This window comes from Thamnophis sirtalis, unplaced genomic scaffold (genome assembly GCF_051295495.1).
Source record: "Thamnophis sirtalis isolate CommonGarterSnake01/CBP01778 unplaced genomic scaffold, rThaSir2_p1.2 scaffold_9, whole genome shotgun sequence".
Taxonomy (NCBI): domain Eukaryota; kingdom Metazoa; phylum Chordata; class Lepidosauria; order Squamata; family Natricidae; genus Thamnophis; species Thamnophis sirtalis.
The window spans coordinates 80,677,477-80,694,976 of NW_028261389.1; the positions used below are offsets into that span (position 1 = coordinate 80,677,477).

The following is a 17,500-nucleotide window of genomic DNA, read 5'->3' on the forward strand; positions in this document are numbered from 1 at the left end:
GGTGTTGGTTTTGAAGGGAGGTGATCCAGTCCTAACATAGAACCTCTCCAAACTCGATTGCAGAAAATACGACTTCAGCAACAGAGGGGTCAACGCCTGGAATGCTCTACCTGACTCTGTGCTTTCTTCCCTAAACCCCCAAAACTTTAACCTTAAACTGTCCACCATGGACCTCACCCCATTCCTAAGAGGCCTGGAAGGGGCGTGCATAAGCTCACCAGCATGCCCACCATCCCTGGGTGGACCTGGGTGCTTGAGAGACCGCCTGCTGCCAATTACCTCCCAAAGACCCGTTAGATCTCACAGGGTCGGCCTCCTCCGGGTTCCGTCTACCAGCCAATGCCATCTGGCTACCACCCGGGGGAGGGCCTTCTCTGTAGCAGCTCCAGCCCTTTGGAATGAACTCCCCGCGGAGATCCGGACCCTCACCTCTCTCCAGGCCTTCCGGAAAGCTGTCAAAACCTGGCTGTGCCGGCAGGCCTGGGGTTGATGAGTTCCCCTCCCCTCTCGACTGGTATGGCTGTGTGATTTTCGTGTATTTTAATTATGTGTACTGTTGTTTATGTTCCCTTCCTTTCTCCCCTGAGTTGTTCGCCGCCCTGAGTCCCTCCTGGAGAAGGGCGGCATACAAATAAACTAAATACAATACAATACAATACAATCCCTGTCCTTATATTCCCTTGTATTCATAACCATTTCATGCATACCAGTGGTGAAATGTAAAATTTTTTGCCACTGGTTCCCTGAGCTTAGCTTGGGCGTGGCTTGGCGTGGCGGGGTGGTGGTCATGTGACTGGGTGGGCGTGGCCAACTTTTTTTAAATTTTGAAAGCATTTTTACTATCTATTCGCCCGAATAGGTAGTTAAAAAATGCTTTTAAGAAGGGGGGGAGGTTCAGCTGATCTGCGTGATCATCAGAAGCCTTTTTTTCCGCTTTTTTCTACCCTGGTGCCTTTAACCAATACACGCCACACTGGCTGGCGTCATTAATCAATGGAAAAAGTCCAGTGAAAAATCATTGAGATACAAGGAAAGGCTGTTTTAGCCTCATGGCTTCTGTGCATTTAGGGGAAAGGGCGGAGCTTAGAAAGGGTCAACTCAGTGGTATAAATAAGGATGACGGCCAAGATCTGTCCAAGGTCCTGAAACATTCTTGGCTGCGGGGTCCTTGGTGCTCTCTGAGCTTGGTGGTTTTCTTGCAGACGTTTCATGACCCAACTAAGTAACATCATCAGTGCTAGAAGGGAGGAGGAGGAGGAGGAGGAGGAGGAGGAGGAGGAGGAGGAGGAGGAGGAGGAGGAGGAGGAGGAGGAGAAAGAGAAAGAGAAAGAGGAGGAGGAGAAAAAGAAAGAGGAGGAGGAGGAGAATGGTAGGGGTCCTTGGTGCTCTCTGAGCTTGGTGGTTTTCTTGTAGACGTTTCATGACTCAACTAAGTAACATCATCAGTGCTAGAAGGGAGGAGGAGGAGGAGGAGGAGGAGGAGGAGGAGGAGGAGGATTGTGGGGTCCTTGGTGCTCTCTGAGCTTGGTGGTTTTCTTGCAGGCATTTCATGAGCCAGCTAAATAACACCATCAGTACGTAGCACTGATGAGGTTACCAAGCTGGGTCATGAAAGAAAACCACCAAGCTCAGAGAGCACCAAGGAAGCTTCATTTCAACCCTGAGATATAAATATTCCCCTTTAATTGATACACAAAATAACAGAGTTAGAAGGGACCTTGGAGGTCCTCCAGTCCAGCCTGCTGCTTAAGCAGGAGATCCTCTATTGCTTCAGACAAGTGACTGCCTTAAAACCTCCAGTGTTGGACAAGAAGAAGGAAGGAAGGAAGGAAGGAAGGAAGGAAGGAAGGAAGGAAGGAAGGAAGGAAGGAAGGAAACTCCCCTCTCAAACTCCCCCAAGCCCCCCACAATTCAACCCTGAGTTACAAACATTCTCACAGATTTGCTACCTCATCCCTAAGCTTCGCCCACAAATGGTGGATAAAAGCCTGGAGAAACTTCGGCCTTGTTCCTTTTATGGATCGTCCTTTTCTTGATCCGTGGCCGGAATACAGTTCTATCTTTTTTAAACAGTAACAGAGATGGGAGGCACCTTGGAGGTCATCTAGCCCAACCCCCCTGCTCTCGCCAGAGACCTGGAGTAGGGATTCGAACCGCCCCCCTAGTCTTTTTCTTGGGTGGCTTTGCCAACGTGGCCTGCAATGAGATGAAAATGTTCCCCACTGTGAATTCGTTGCCCCTCTTAAAGGAATTAAAAGAGGTCTCCCCCACCCACCCACCCCCGCCCTCCGACGACAGTTGCTGTGAGCAGAGATCAAAGGACTGCCCGCATTCTTCGATTCAGGGATGCGTCCGATGATTTATTGCAGAAACTGGTATCTTCTTGACAGGAACCATTAAACACTGTGAAACGGCAGAGATTCCAGCTGTCTCGGCATAATATTTTTTTCTCCTCCTCCCAGGAAAGCCTTTCTCCGGTTTTCACAAGCAGAGGCTCTCAGGAGAGACATCTGCTTCCTTTTAGGCTTATCGTTCGGCTGAAATTAAAACGGCAGAAGTGGGGGCTCCCCAGTTTTCCGATATTTCTTTTTTTTTATTTTTTCATTTTCATAACATATAACCACATTTATATTATTATATAGCCAACGTCCTATGTATTATTAAATGTTTACATCGATTTGTCTTGCCATCAGCTCCCAAAAACAATTATTGGTTATTCTGCTCTCCATACACTGAATTTGTACCTTATCCATCACTTTCTTCTCCCTCTCTCCTCCTCCTCCCTGCCTCCTTTCTTCCCTCTGTCATCCTTCTCTTCTCTACTTCCCCTTCCTCTCTCCTTCTCCTCTCTCCCCCTTTCCACTCCTCCTTTCTCTCCTCGTCCTCCCTACCTCCTTTCTTCCCTCTGTCGTCCTTCTCTTCTCTACTTCCCCTTCCTCTCTCCTTCTCCTCTCTCCCCCTTTCCACTCCTCCTTTCTCTCCTCCTCTTCCCTACCTCCTTTCTTCCCTCTGTCATCCTTCTCTACTTCCCCTTCCTCTCTCCTTCTCCTCTCTCCCCTTTCCACTCCTCCTTTCTCTCCTCCTCTTCCCTACCTCCTTTCTTCCCTCTGTCATCCTTCTCTTCTCTACTTCCCCTTCCTCTCTCCTTCTCCTCTCTCCCCCTTTCCACTCCTCCTTTCTCTCCTCCTCCTCCCTACCTCCTTTCTTCCCTCTGTCGTCCTTCTCTTCTCTACTTCCCCTTCCTCTCTCCTTCTCCCTCTCCCCCTTTCCACTCCTCCTTTCTCTCCTCCTCTTCCTACCTCCTTTCTTCCCTCTGTCGTCCTTCTCTTCTCTACTTCCCCTTCCTCTCTCCTTCTCCTCTCTCCCCCTCTCCACTCCTCCTTTCTCTCCTCCTCCTCCCTGCCTCCTTTCTTCCCTCTGTCGTCCTTCTCTTCTCTACTTCCCCTCCCCCTCTCCTTCTCCTCCCTCCCCCTTTCCACTCCTCCTTTCTCTCCTCCTCTTCCCTACCTCCTTTCTTCCCTCTGTCATCCTTCTCTACTTCCCCTTCCTCTCTCCTTCTCCTCTCTCCCCCTTTCCACTCCTCCTTTCTCTCCTCCTCTTCCCTACCTCCTTTCTTCCCTCTGTCATCCTTCTCTTCTCTACTTCCCCTTCCTCTCTCCTTCTCCTCTCTCCCCCTTTCCACTCCTCCTTTCTCTCCTCCTCCTCCCTACCTCCTTTCTTCCCTCTGTCGTCCTTCTCTTCTCTACTTCCCCTTCCTCTCTCCTTCTCCTCTCTCCCCCTTTCCACTCCTCCTTTCTCTCCTCCTCTTCCCTACCTCCTTTCTTCCCTCTGTCATCCTTCTCTTCTCTACTTCCCCTTCCTCTCTCCTTCTCCTCTCTCCCCCTTTCCACTCCTCCTTTCTCTCCTCCTCTTCCCTACCTCGTTTCTTCCCTCTGTCATCCTTCTCTACTTCCCTTCCTCTCTCCTTCTCCTACCTCCCCTTTCCACTCCTCCTTTCTCTCCTCCTCTTCCCTGCCTCCTTTCTTCCCTCTGTCATCCTTCTCTTCTCGACTTCCCCTTCCTCTCTCCTTCTCCTCTCTCCCCTTTCCACTCCTCCTTTTCCCCACCTCTTCCCTCTCTCCTTTCCCTCTCTTCTTCCCTACCTCCCTCCTCTAATTCACATCCTTCATCTCATTTACTTGGTGTATTTCAGCCTCTTCTGAGCGAGCTCCCTTTTTATCTTGATGGTATTTATAATTCCTTTTCAGTATACGTATTTAATTTGTCATATATCTTCCTCCTTCTTCTTCTTTTTAAAAAAGAGAACAAAAAGTATAGATATATAGTCGTTGTGCTTTTTTATTTTTTTTATTTTATCAATTTCATATATACATTCACAATTATATGATCTCATAACTGTTATTAATAATATGTATTTATAACATCCCATAGATCCATCTTATCTTACAACGGTCCTACTTCTTCTTCCCTCCCTCCCTCTTTCCTTCCCTCGTTTCTTCTCTCCTACTCCCCTTCCTTCCCTCCCTCCTTCCTCTTCCCTCCTTCTCTCCTTCCCTCCTTCCTTCCCTCCTTCCTTCCTTCCCTCCTTTCTTTTCTCCTTTTCTCCTTCCTTTCCCCCTTCCTTTCCTCCTTCCTTCCCCCCTTCCTTCTCTCCTACATTCCCTCCTTCCTTCCCTCCTTTCTTCTCTCCTTCTCTTCTTCCTTCCCTCCTTCCTTCCCTCCTTTCTTCTCTAGTCGTTGTGCTTTTAACCACCCCCCACCCCCAGCCTGTTCTGATATTGGAGGGGCTGCCCCAAAGAAGGAGGGGGGGTAAAGCTAGCCTCCAAATCCACTGCAGGCAGGAGAAAAAGCAACGGGTGGAAACTAACCAAGGAGAGAAGCAACTTAGAACTAAGGGGGAATTTACAAACAGTTAGAACAATTAACCAGTGGAACAACTTGTCTCCCGAAGGTGTGAGTGCTCCAACACTGGAAGTTTTTAAGAAGAGATTGGACAACCATTGGTAAGGTTAGGGTTAGAGTTGTGCGCCTTCTGAGTCTCAAGCTTGGCTGAGTTCCCAGACACCATGTAGTGAGTTTCTGTGGAAGGCTAATCCTATCTTTGTTATGTAGAGTAGACTGACTCAGGACTTTTAATGGTTCATTGACAAAGATGAGGGCTATTAAGAGGGAGTCTGCTTCCTGCCTAAAAGCACGTTTCTCCATTTCTTATCCCAGGAAATATAATATTCTGCCTTTTCAATATTTCCCAGGATATTTCATTCTTCTAGGATTTTAACTGGTGGGTTTGGGGTTTTAACTTCCCACATGCATAAATGAATAAAACCGCTTAGGGGGGGACGACCCCAAAAGTTACATGGCCCTCTCTTTGAGGTCAAGTAGGAGTTAAACTCAACCCAAAGATGAGTTTATCATAAATAGAGATGTTGGAGAAATTCCTTCTCCATGGTCAAGGAAAGCTTCCAGAAGATGTAAGATAATTTTGAGGGGAAAGAATGCCAGGCCATCGGTGGCATCCCTGCCCTTTGGATTTAAAGAAATTTGCATGGCTCTTGGCCTGTTTTGAAAAGGCAGGCATGCATGCTAATTCAATCAGTTCCCCCTTGCACACGGATTTGCACAGTGGGCCTTCGGGCGCACCAGCCTTGCTTGTTGCTAACGTCATTGAAAGCGTATTGTTGCCTCGCAAGGCTTCTCAAGGTTGACGGCTTGAAGAGAGGTGGACTTCAACTCCCAGGATTCTCCAACCAGGGGGAATTCTGTGAGTTGAAGTCCATCTGTCTTCCAAAAGTCAAAGGCGAGAAACACGGCTGGCTAAGGAATTCTGGGAATTGTACTCCACTCATCTTCAAGTGGTCAAGAGTGAGAAACATGGCTGGCCGAAGAATTCTGGGAGTTATAGTCCACTCATCTTCAAGTAACTATAGCAATAGCAATAGCAATAGCAGTAGACTTATATACCGCTTCATAGGCCTTTCAGGCCTCTCTAAGCGGTTTACAGAGAGTCAGCATATTGCCCCCAACAATCTGGGTCCTCATTTCACCCACCTCGGAAGGATGGAAGGCTGAGTCAACCCTGAGCCAGTGAGATTTGAACCGCTGACCTGCTGATCTAGCAGTAGCCTGCCGTGCTGCATTTAACCACTGCGCCACCTTCTCAACTATGGTTGAGAAACAATGGCCCAAAGCATCTAATTTCTGTGCATTGGTTTATCCTGTATATGTTTGTGTGTGTGTGTGTGTGTGTGTATGTATATATGTGTGTGTGTGTGTGTGTGTGTGTGTGTGTTTATTTGTGCTGATAAATAAATAAAGGGAGACTTTTATCAGCCAAATAAAAAAAACCAAATATAACAAAGGCAACAGTAAAAATATTGGGTTTCTGTCGTGATGGACTCTTGTGACGAGCCGATTGACAGAGAATGGAAGCAGTTAGCTTCCTCCCATAATTGGGGCATACCAGGGGTTGTGACTTTAAATGTGTGTGTGTGTGTGTGTGTGTGTGTGTGTGTGTGTATGTGTGTGTGTATATATATATGTGTGTGTTTTATTTGTGCTGATAAATAAATAAAGGGAGACTAGTATAGATCTATTTCAAGCTATTTAGCTCTCATCAGCTAGCCATACCCTTACTGGGATTTGAACCTGTGCTGTATTGCATCTTAGGCAAACGTCTTAGCCATTATGCCACAGGTCTCCTCCTTATCAGCTGAAGCCAGGGAAGAAGGTATATATTTAGTGTCACAACCCCTGGTAAGCCCCAATTATGGGAGGAAGCTAACTGCTTCCATCATCTGTCAATCGGCTCGTCACAAGAGTCCATCACGACAGAAACCCAATATTTTTACCGTTGCCTTTGTTATATTTGTGTTGTATTTGTGCTGATAAATAAAATAAAGGGAGACTAGTATAGATCTATTTCAAGCTATTTAGCTCTCATCAGCTAGCCATACCCTTACTGGGATTTGAACCTGGGCTATATGGCATACTAGGGGCTTACCAGGGGTTGTAAAAATCTAATAGATACCTTCCACCCTGGCTTCGCTGATAAACGGATAAGAGCCTGTGGCCTAATGGCCAAGATCTCTGCCTAGTGTGCCTAGTATGCCATATAGCCCAGGTGCAAATCCCAGTAAGGGTGTGGCTAGCTGATGAGAGCTAAATAGCTTGAAATAGATCTATACTAGTCTCCCTTTATTTATTTATCAGCACAAATAAAAAAACACAAATATAACAAAGGCAACAGTAAAAATATTGGGTTTCTGTCGTGATGATGGACTCTTGTGACAAGCCGAAGGACAGATGATGGAAGCAGTTAGCTTCCTCCCATAATTGGGGCTTACCAGGGGTTGTAAAAATCATATATATATATATATATATATATATATATATATATATATATATATATATATATATATATATATATATATATATATATATATATATATATATATATATATATATATATATATATATATATATATCACCAGTGCTTAAGACAAGCTCGGTGTTTAATCCCCTGGAAACAGTCACGCTGGAATAATTTTTGAGGAGAACACACAGTTTGAATCCTTTTCTTCCAATTAGGAGAGATGAAACAGGGCTTGTGGCAAGCGTACTTTCCCCCTCTGCCTAACTGGGGCCAGTTCAGCTTGATTTGAGTTGATAAGAAACTCAACCGGGGGCCCTTTGTGACTTCGTTCTGGGTGGCCGCCAAATAGCAGTGACTTCATTCCGAGGGTGCTGAGCAAGCCAAGGAGAGGAATTGATGGTTTCTTCAGCTTGGCTTCCTTCTTCGCCCATGAAATGACAGCAGCTGTCAGAAGAGAAATGACATTTAAAAAGAAAAAAAAAGCTAGTCTGGGGGTGGATTTAGCTGTCCTTCAAAAGCTCGGACCCTCCTCCTGTGGTTATGGCATCTCATTTAAATGAGCAGCAGCCTCATCAATTCGTTTTGCTTAATTTAAAAATAATAGTTTGCTGCCAGGGCCCGGATTTTCCTATAGGCTAACTAGGCTTCAGCCTAGGGCCTCAAGATCAAGAGTGGCCTCCATTCAAATTGTTAGCAAAATTAAAATTACACTATTCTAAAAACAGGGAACACTAAAACACTGAACCGAAAATAAGGAGGAATTCTACGCAGAGGACTAATAAACAAACATAAAAATGTATTGGTTAAGATTGTTCCAGCGCCGTGGCAGTTGGGGAGCCCACCCACGTTCCCGGCACCGGCGGTCGGGCGAGAGGCGCGGCCGCTCCCAGTAGCCGCCCCGTCGACGCGGAGCCCACCAGCGGCCAGGCAGGTGACGGCGAGGGGGCCGAGCCGGGCAGCTGAGCGCAGCAGGGGAGGCGGCTGGCATCGCTGCCTTTGCCGCAGAGCAGAGCCGCCCTCCGTCGGGAGGCCAGCTGTATATATTGATATATATTGATAGATATCACAGTAATGATGTATTTTATTGTCTCTCATGCAATTTACAAACTTAAAAATGGGAGGTGAAAGGGCCTCAGAAGTGGAATAGCCTAGGGCCTCTTTTCATCTAAATCCGGCCCAAGCGAATCTGGGCAACGTAATTCACGTGTAGGTAGTTAGCGTCCACCCCTCTCCTAGGAGAATGAAAGATCCTGGGAAATATTGAAAAGGCATTGCTTAGGAGGAAACATTAAAAGAAAAATTTGAACGGAACGGAGATATACTGCTTCAAAGAAATGCAAAGACCTTTATCACGGAGAGGCTAAGAAACAAATCAATCATCATCATCTTCTTTTAACGACCCCATAATCCTTTGTGGAGGTGGAGTCTGGGCAACTGAATGGAGTTTGAGTGTTTACTGGCCAGCTGCCGTCCCTGTCGCCAGAGTGGAGAGCTTTGTTCGGCAGATAGATTCTCATTGTGCCCAGAGAGAGAAAGATCTGCCTCTACCTAGGATTGAACCCACAGCCCACTGATTGTGAGGCGAGAGCGCCACCTCTAGGCCATCGCACCACTCCCTAAGAAACCAATAAAAGTATTGCATTATTTAAGTCCGGATCTGGGAAGCAAACTTGGATTCTCACATTTTCCATTGATGGTGAATTGGAGCCAGTTTGGTTTCACCAAAACAAGACTTCGAGTAAGGAAGAAGGCTTTTTTTTAAAGCAATTAACTTTTGCTATCGTTAACAAGAAACTACCAGCTGTTTCCTCGTCTAAAAATAATGCCTTGAATACCAGCTGGTAATTATCTCCCACTCTGCTTCTTTCCAGAAGGCATCAGGTGAGTGGAAAAATCTACCTACAGTTTTCAAGAGGCTGTGAAGTACGATGACCGCATCAATAAACCAGCATCGGTTTATTTCCTTATAGGTTGGTGGATTTTTTTGGCTTCCTTCACACTGCCACCTACTGGAAAGACGTCTGTGGAAAAAGGGGGAGATAATCAGAATAGAGCTGGAAGGGACCTTAGAGGTCTTCTAGTCCAACCCCCTGCTCAAGACCCTATGCCATTTTAGTGGCTGTCCAGTCTCTTCTTAAAAACCTCCAGTGATGGGGAAGGAAGGAAGGAAGGAAGGAAGGAAGGAAGGAAGGAAGGAAGGAAGGAAGGAAGGAAGGAAGGAAGGAAGGAAAACAGCATAACAGAATAACAAAGTCAGAAGGGACCTTGGAGGTCTTCTAGTCCAACCCCCTGCTCAAACAAAAAACTTTCTACCATTTCAGACAAATGGTTGTCCGATCTCTTATTAAAAGCCTCCAGTGATGGAGCACCCACAATTTCTGAAGGGAAGTCATTCCACTGATTAACTGTTCTAAGTGTCAGTAATTCCACGTTGATTCTCTCCTGGATTATGGAACTTCCCTTGTGTGTGATGGGAGGTGGATTCCAATGTTTCCCAAGGGTTATACAAGTTTTTGTTTTTTACATATTCAATATCCGTCCCGAGCTGTTGGGATTTCTGTGGAGAATAGACAGCATAGCAATATTTGAAGATAAAGTGTTACCTTAGGTAGATAACGAATCTACCTAATAAAGAATATGAATAAAGAAATGATATGCCTATGTTCATTTTTCTTTTTCTTATTATTAAGTTTCCTTATTTACAGGAAAGAGAAAGGGGGAAATGTCAAGAGACAGATATCTTTCAGATGACAATTGGGGAAAGCAAATTAGCAATTTAGTCAGATGAATATGCAAATATAATTCAAAATCTGGATAGATCTCAGCAGTAATTAAAGCCAGATTGATTTAGTAACGATAGCATTACAATGCAATTACGTGCATATTTTAAAGGCATGCTAACATTGTGAACTTTTTAAAAGGTATTTACTATTGTTGGAAATGATGAACACAAAGTTTTGAGGATTAACAGCCTTTGCAGTGGGAAAATTATGGCGTGGGTGAAGCTCTTGGTGTCTGCTTTCCAATAGAATTCTTTCCTTTCACAAAACGAACATCTTTTAAAATGGGTTGCAATGGATTGAAATAAATTTAAGTTAACTCAGTTTCAATTGACCTCCTAGGTAGGTAGGTAGGTAGGTAGGTAGGTAGGTAGGTAGGTAGGTAGGTAGGTAAGTAGATGGTAGGTAGGTAGATAAGTAGGTAGGTAGGTAGGTAGGTAGGTAGATAGGTAGGTAGATAAGTAGATAGATGATAGATAGATAGATAGATAGATAGATAGATAGATAGATAGATAGATAGATGATAGGTAGATAGATAGATAGATAGATAGATAGATGATAGATAGATAGATAGATAGATAGATAGATAGATAGATAGATAGATAGATAGATAGATAGATTTGGTAGATAGGTAAGATAGATAGATAGATAGATAGATAGATAGATAGATAGATAGATAGATAGATAGATAGGTAGGTAGGTAGGTAGGTAGGTAGGTAGGTAGGTAGGTAGGTAGGTAGGTAGGTAGGTAAGTAGGTAGGTAGGTAGGTAGATAAGTAGGTAGATAGGTAGGTAGATAAGTAGATAGATGATAGATAGATAGATAGATAGATAGATAGATAGATAGATAGATAGATAGATAGATAGATAGATAGATGATAGGTAGATAGATAGATAGATAGATAGATAGATAGATAGATAGATAGATAGATAGATTTGGTAGATAGGTAAGATAGATAGATAGATAGATAGATAGATAGATAGATAGATAGATAGATAGATAGATAGATAGATAGATAGATAGATAGATAGATTTGGTAGATTTGGTAGGTAGGTAAGATGATAGATAGATAGATAGATAGATAGATAGATAGATAGATAGATAGATAGATAGATAGATAGATAGATAGATAGACAGACAGACAGACAGACAGACAGACAGACAGACAGACAGACAGACAGACAGACAGAGTTGGAAGGGACCTTGTAGGTCATCTAGTCCAACCCCCCACCCAAGAGACCTTACACCCATCCTGCCTTCGAACGTTGCGAGAAAACAACCTTAAATCATGGGTGTTTCGAAGCTAGGATCCAAGGTGGAAAAAGAAAACACATTTTATCCAAAAAGCTCTCGTTTTGGAGCAAAAATGCAAATTCCATCCATTTGGTGTCACCCAAAGATGAGCCCAAAGCTTTGACCCACGTGGAGAATAATAGGGTGCCCGCTCGGAGGTGTCCTTAGGCATTCTCTGGCCGTGAAAACATTGCAGCTGTTCTTAAACAAACGCTCCCTTCGCCTGACCTGGGCTGGAGAATTGTTGCGTGAAGCCAAAGCAGAGCCTTCTATTGTGTCAAAAGCTTTTACATCGGAGCATAATGCCTCCCCTACATCTCCCAGGGGAGTCTGGTTTCCACCCGGCAGGACCCCCCCCCTCCGTTCCCACCGAAAGCCTCCGAACACTGTTGCCTGCTGAGATACCTTTGATGACCCGCCGCGCTCCCCCCATGCGCCGATGTGCCTTCCAGGAACACGAATTCATTCCTGCTCACCAGCAATTACCTCTTTTTTCGCTCTAATCCGCAAAGCAGATCTATGTAGCTGGTTGAAAAGGGCAGCCGTTGTTGTGGAAGCGAGTGCCGTTTTCATGCCGATGTGGCTCCCGCTCGCTTTGTAAAGAATGCCAAGGAAAATATCTATGGAGACTCTTCAATCCTCCATGTCGTGGTTGCCCCAAAAGGTGCTTTTTCAAGAGGCAACTGGACTTTCTACTTATTTATGTATTATGTATTGATGTATTTATTATTTTTTATTTCTCAACAAGTACAGGGGGACAAGTATGAAAACACATGAAAAGAAATGGCACAAATCAATGGATATTAATAAGCAAAACATCGCCATAAACACATAAATAGACCGGTCAGATCCCACAGATTAGGCCTCCTCCGAATTCCATCCGCCGGCCAGTGTCGACTGGCGACTACCCGGAGGAGACCCTTCTCTGTGGCTGCTCCGACCCTCTGGAACGAGCTCCCCGTGGAGATTCGCACCCTCACCACCCTCCAGGCCTTCCGCAAAGCCCTTAAAACCTGGCTGTTCCGACAGGCCTGGGGCTAAAGAGTTTTGCCCCCCTTCTCGAATGGTATGACTGTTGTGTGTTTTTTAAATTTTTGTACTGTTATGTTTGTCTTTTATCCCTCTGTCTGTACCCCTTTCCCTGACTGGATTGTGAGCCGCCCTGAGTCCCCTTCGGGGAAAAGGGCGGCATATAAATGTAATAAATCTAATCTAATCTAATAAAAAGGGGACATATCAATGGGGACAGTAGGAGAGGGACGGTGGGCACACTGGTGCGCTTATGCATGATCTATTATCTATCGTTCATCTGCTGTCTGTATCTAGCTATCATTTATCCATCTACTGTCTATATCGTTTATCATCTATCATTTCTATCTAATGCTTGTATCTTATCTATTGTTTATCATCTATGTCTGTCTGTCTCTTTCATTTCATTTCATTCCATGTATTTGTTTGTCAACAAGTACCGGGAGACAAGGATGAAAACACATGAAAAAATGGCACAGATCAATGGATATAAATAAAGCGAAACATCGCCATAAACACATTAAAAAGGGGACATATGAATGGGGACGGTAGTACAGGGACGGAAGGCACGCTGGTGTGCTTATGCACGCCACATTTACGGACCTCTTAGGAAATGCATAGACAGCTTAAGGTAAAAGGTAGGGGGTTAGAGGAACTAACAACAGAATCGGGTGTAGGGTGTTCCCCACAATTACTACTCTGTTGCTGAGATCATTTTTCCTGCAATCAAGATTAGAGCGGATCACATTTGGTTTGTGTTCTGACCCTCCTCGTCCCACACCAACGCACTCCGAGTCAAAGATACTTCACGGAATTTATTAACAGACAGACAGGTCCTTGGCACCAAACCAGCACAGATAAACCCTGGCAGCAATCCAGCCTGCCAAGCTCATAATTCTGTTCTCCAACATTAGTTCCTGTGTTGAGTTTGGAAGATATCGGCCTGGCAGCTCTCCAAGCCTGAAAAAGCTCTGTAGTTGTCAAATCTCTTGAAAGATTGTTGGCCGGGACAAAATTTTAATTTTGCTGGAGAGGAATTCACTTTAAACTAAATAAAAGGGGTTTTATCAGGACTTCACCTGAGCCGAGGTGGCGCAGTGGGAGCTGAGGTGGCGCAGTGGTTAGGGTGCAGTACTGCAGGCCACTTCAGCTGACTGCTATCTGCAGTTCGGCGGTTCAAATCTCACCGGCTCAAAGGTTGACTCAGCCTTCCATCCTTCCGAGGTGGGTGAAATGAAGACCCAGACTGTGTGGGGGTGATATGCTGACTCTGTAAACCGCTTAGAGAGGGCTGAAAGCCCTATGAAGCGGTATATAAGTCTTAACTGCTATTGCTATTGCTATTCGTGATCTTGAGAAGCCTAGGTCAGAACAGGCTGTTCCAAAAAATAAATAAATAAATAAAACATTGAAGCGGGCATTAGAGATGCATCCAGTGCCCAGGGAATAGACAAGGCCAAGGATACTAGCAGGAGGAGTGCGCGGTTCATTGTGGATGCTTTTGTAAGCAATTTGCAAATCCAGTGGTTGAATAAGCACCAAAGCCAATGAGGTGACAGATAGCAACCTTGAGGCAACCTTGGAAGCTTTAACACACACACACACACACACACACACACACACACACACACACACACACCCTCCCCCCAAAAAAGTCTGCATGATCCCATCTCCCCTGGCCCCGATTCTCTCCTGCAAAGTCCTTCCAGCCCGCTCGATCTTGCCAAGTGGACGTGATTCATCTCCCAGGTGTTTGGCACTGCCAACAAGCTTTTTTGGAACAATCCCTCGGATGCCTTCGCACCGTGTGCCAAGCTGAAAGCCAAGATGTCAGATCAAATCCATCGCTATTGTGATCGGAGAGCAGGATAAGGGGATTCGGGTGCAGCTAGGAGGAAGAAAAAGGCAGAACGGGGACGAAGCTGAAAGGTGTTTTAAAAAAAAAATGCAAACTGTGAGATTTGAAAAGCAATCGCATGCAAGGGCCAGGTGAAGAAGAAAGAAAGAAGGAGGGAGGGAGGGAAGGAAGGAAGAAGATAGGTATGTAGATGAGAGATGAGAGAGAATGACAGATGATGGATAGATAAAGAAACTAAGTGAGGGAGGAGATGGGAATACGAAGAAGGGAAGGGCAAAAGAAGAGAAGGAAGGAAGGAGATATGCAGATGAGATGAGAGAGAGATGATAGATGGATAGAGAAAGCAATTAAGGAAGGAAGGGAGGAGGCTGGGACTGTTATCATGCGTCTATTCCACTCCCTCCCCAACAGGAATAAAAGTTTCCAAGTGGAAATCAAACTGGGTCTCTTCTGTTCTCTCCCGAAAGGAGTCGGTTTTGCCTTCTCCGTCGGCCCCCTTCATTCTTTTTTGGGGGGTGGGGGGGGTTGACATTTCTTTCCCCTTTTTCTTCCTTCCCTCCTCTCTCCCTCCCCACCCTTCTCTTCAATTGCCTTTCCTTTTTCCTTCCTTCCTTCTCTCCTTTCTACCCTTCCTCTCTCCCTCCTTTCCTTTCTCTTCAATTACCTTTCCTTTTTCCTTCCTTCCTTCCTTCTTTCCTTTCTACCCTTCCTCTCTCCCTCCTTTCCTTTCTCTTCAATTACCTTTCCTTTTTCCTTCCTTCCTTCCTTCTTTCTTTCCTTTCTACCTTTCTCTCTCCCTCCTTTCCTTTCTCTTCAATTACCTTTCCCTTTTCCTTCCTTCCATCCCCTTCCCTTCCTTCCTTTCCCCTCCTCTCCCTTCCCTTTTTCCTCCCTTCCTTCTTTCCTTCCTACCCTCCCTCACCTTTTCCTTCCTTCCTCTCTCCCTCCTTTCCTTTCTCTTCAATTACCTTTCCTTTTTCCTTCCTTCCTTCCTTCTTTCTTTCCTTTCTACCTTTCTCTCTCCCTCCTTTCCTTTCTCTTCAATTACCTTTCCTTTTTCCTTCTTTCCTTCCCCTTCTTCTCCCTTCCCTTTTTCCTTCCTTCCTTTTTTCCTCCCTCCACTCCCTCCCCTCCTTCCTTCCTTCCTTCCTTCCTTCCTTCCTTCCTTCCTTCCTTCCAGAGGCTTCCAGGATTCTGCATACTACAAACAACCCCAGCTTCACCAGATGTTACCTTACAAGTTGCATCACCTTCAGCCCCTCTGGTCAATGATCATTTTGCCTGGATGGCGATCACAGCTGTCACCCGGCACATCTGGAACATCTGCGCTGCTATTTCTGTAGGCTGACCTATCTCAGCGGTCCAAAGTTCTCCAACTGGGGCTGTGTGATCCTTTTAAAAAAAGTAATTATGGCAGATGATTGTGGTATTTAAGTGCTGTTGTGGGGGCTGTTTAGCACACAGTGAGAAAAGGGCACATCGCTTTTAAGTGCTATAAAGGACAAACCGGAGCCAACAGTTTCCACGAGGCTTCTGGGGAGTCCACTTATCTTCTGCCTAACCTCATATTTATGGAGCCTATCAAATTAGCAACTGGAGAAAACTTTCCCCCTCCCAAGAAATCATCCTAAAACTGTCCATCTCTGACCAATCTTTTTGTAAAGGTTCCCCTCGCACATATGTGCTAGTCGTTGCCGACTCTAGGGGGCGGTGCTCATCTCCATTTCAAAGCCGAAGAGCCAGCGCTGTCCGAAGACGTCTCTGTGGTCATGTGGCTGGCATGACTCAATGCCGAAGGCGCACGGAATGCTGTTCCTTTCCCACCAAAGGTGGTTCCTATTTTTCTCCTTGTAATTTTTACCTGCTTTCAAACGGCTAGGTTGGCGGAAGCTGGGACAAGTCACGGGAGCTCACTCCATTATGCGGCGCTAGGGATTCGAACCACCGACCTTTCTGATCAACAACCTCAGTGTGCCACACGATCTTTATAAAGCCCCAAGAAATTTATTTAATAGAAAATCAATAAAATAATAATTTAAAAAAAGAGAAATAGAATGACTGTGGCAGGAGAAAGCAATAACAATAGCAATAGTAGTTAGACTTATATACCGCTTCATAGGGCTTTCAGCCCTCTCTAAGCGGTTTACAGAGTCAGCATATTGCCCCCAACAACAATCCGGGTCCTCATTTCACCCACCTCGGAAGGATGGAAGGCTGAGTCAACCCTGAGCCGGTGAGATTTGAACAGCCGAACTGCAGAACTGCAGTCAGCTGAAGTAGCCTGCAGTGCTGCATTTAACCACTGCGCCACCTCGGCTCTTAAAGCAAAGGTGGCGCCAACAGTCATAGGCGCCTTGAGTGCAATCCCACAACATCTGGAGCTCACACCGTCCGCATTGACACCGGTGCGCCATCCGTCCATTGCAAAAGGGGCCTTTACTTGAAACGGGCTTACATCCTGTGGTGCAGAAGGGGGATTCAGCCGGTTCAGGATGGTTCGCCCGAACTGGTTAGTGGAAATCGCGGGTGGGGCCTCTCCACCCATCCTGGCACTATGGCGCCCTATTCAGACATGTTTTCAAGCCAGAGCACCTGCGTTGAAGGCTGAGTGTGTGGGAGGATGGGACATTTTTCCTTCCTTCCTTCTCACCTTTGAGAACTGGTAGGGAAAGTAAATAAATACCACCTCTGCTGAGATGGCGTCTTTTTTAAAAAATTGCTTTTATTAAACTTTTTAGCCTTTAAAAATGGGGGGGGAGAAACCAACAAATACAGGAAAAAAAACAAGACAAACATAACAATATAAAATAGCCTTCTGTATCGGCATACGTGTTTAGCCTTTGTAGTTCTGTATTCTACGTGGCCTTCCTATCGGTTTTAACATCTGTAATATGAAAGCACAGTCGTAATAATATTAATTTGTTCATATCACCATGACGGTTACATTGTGGTCGATACTTTTAAGTTTGATAGCTATTAGTAACTTTGGTTAATTTTTTTATTCAATACTAGTTTACGAAAGACAAAAAAAAGAAACTTCTATTTCCCGTTTTGGCTTCTCTTTTCTAGCCACTTATAAATCCCATTCCGTGTTTTAGAATAATCCGATTCTTCCCTTTCTTTTAACTCCGTGGTCCTTCTGTCCATCTCTGCCCATTTGAGGTGGT

At 45.2% G+C, this 17,500-nt stretch overlaps 1 protein-coding gene across 1 annotated transcript in view; it reads left to right on the forward strand.

Annotated features, from left to right (window-relative positions):
- The window catches only part of CAMK1D (calcium/calmodulin dependent protein kinase ID), a gene marked incomplete in the record, with an annotated part of 231,385 nt that overhangs the window by 213,660 nt on the left and 225 nt on the right, over window positions 1–17,500 (forward strand).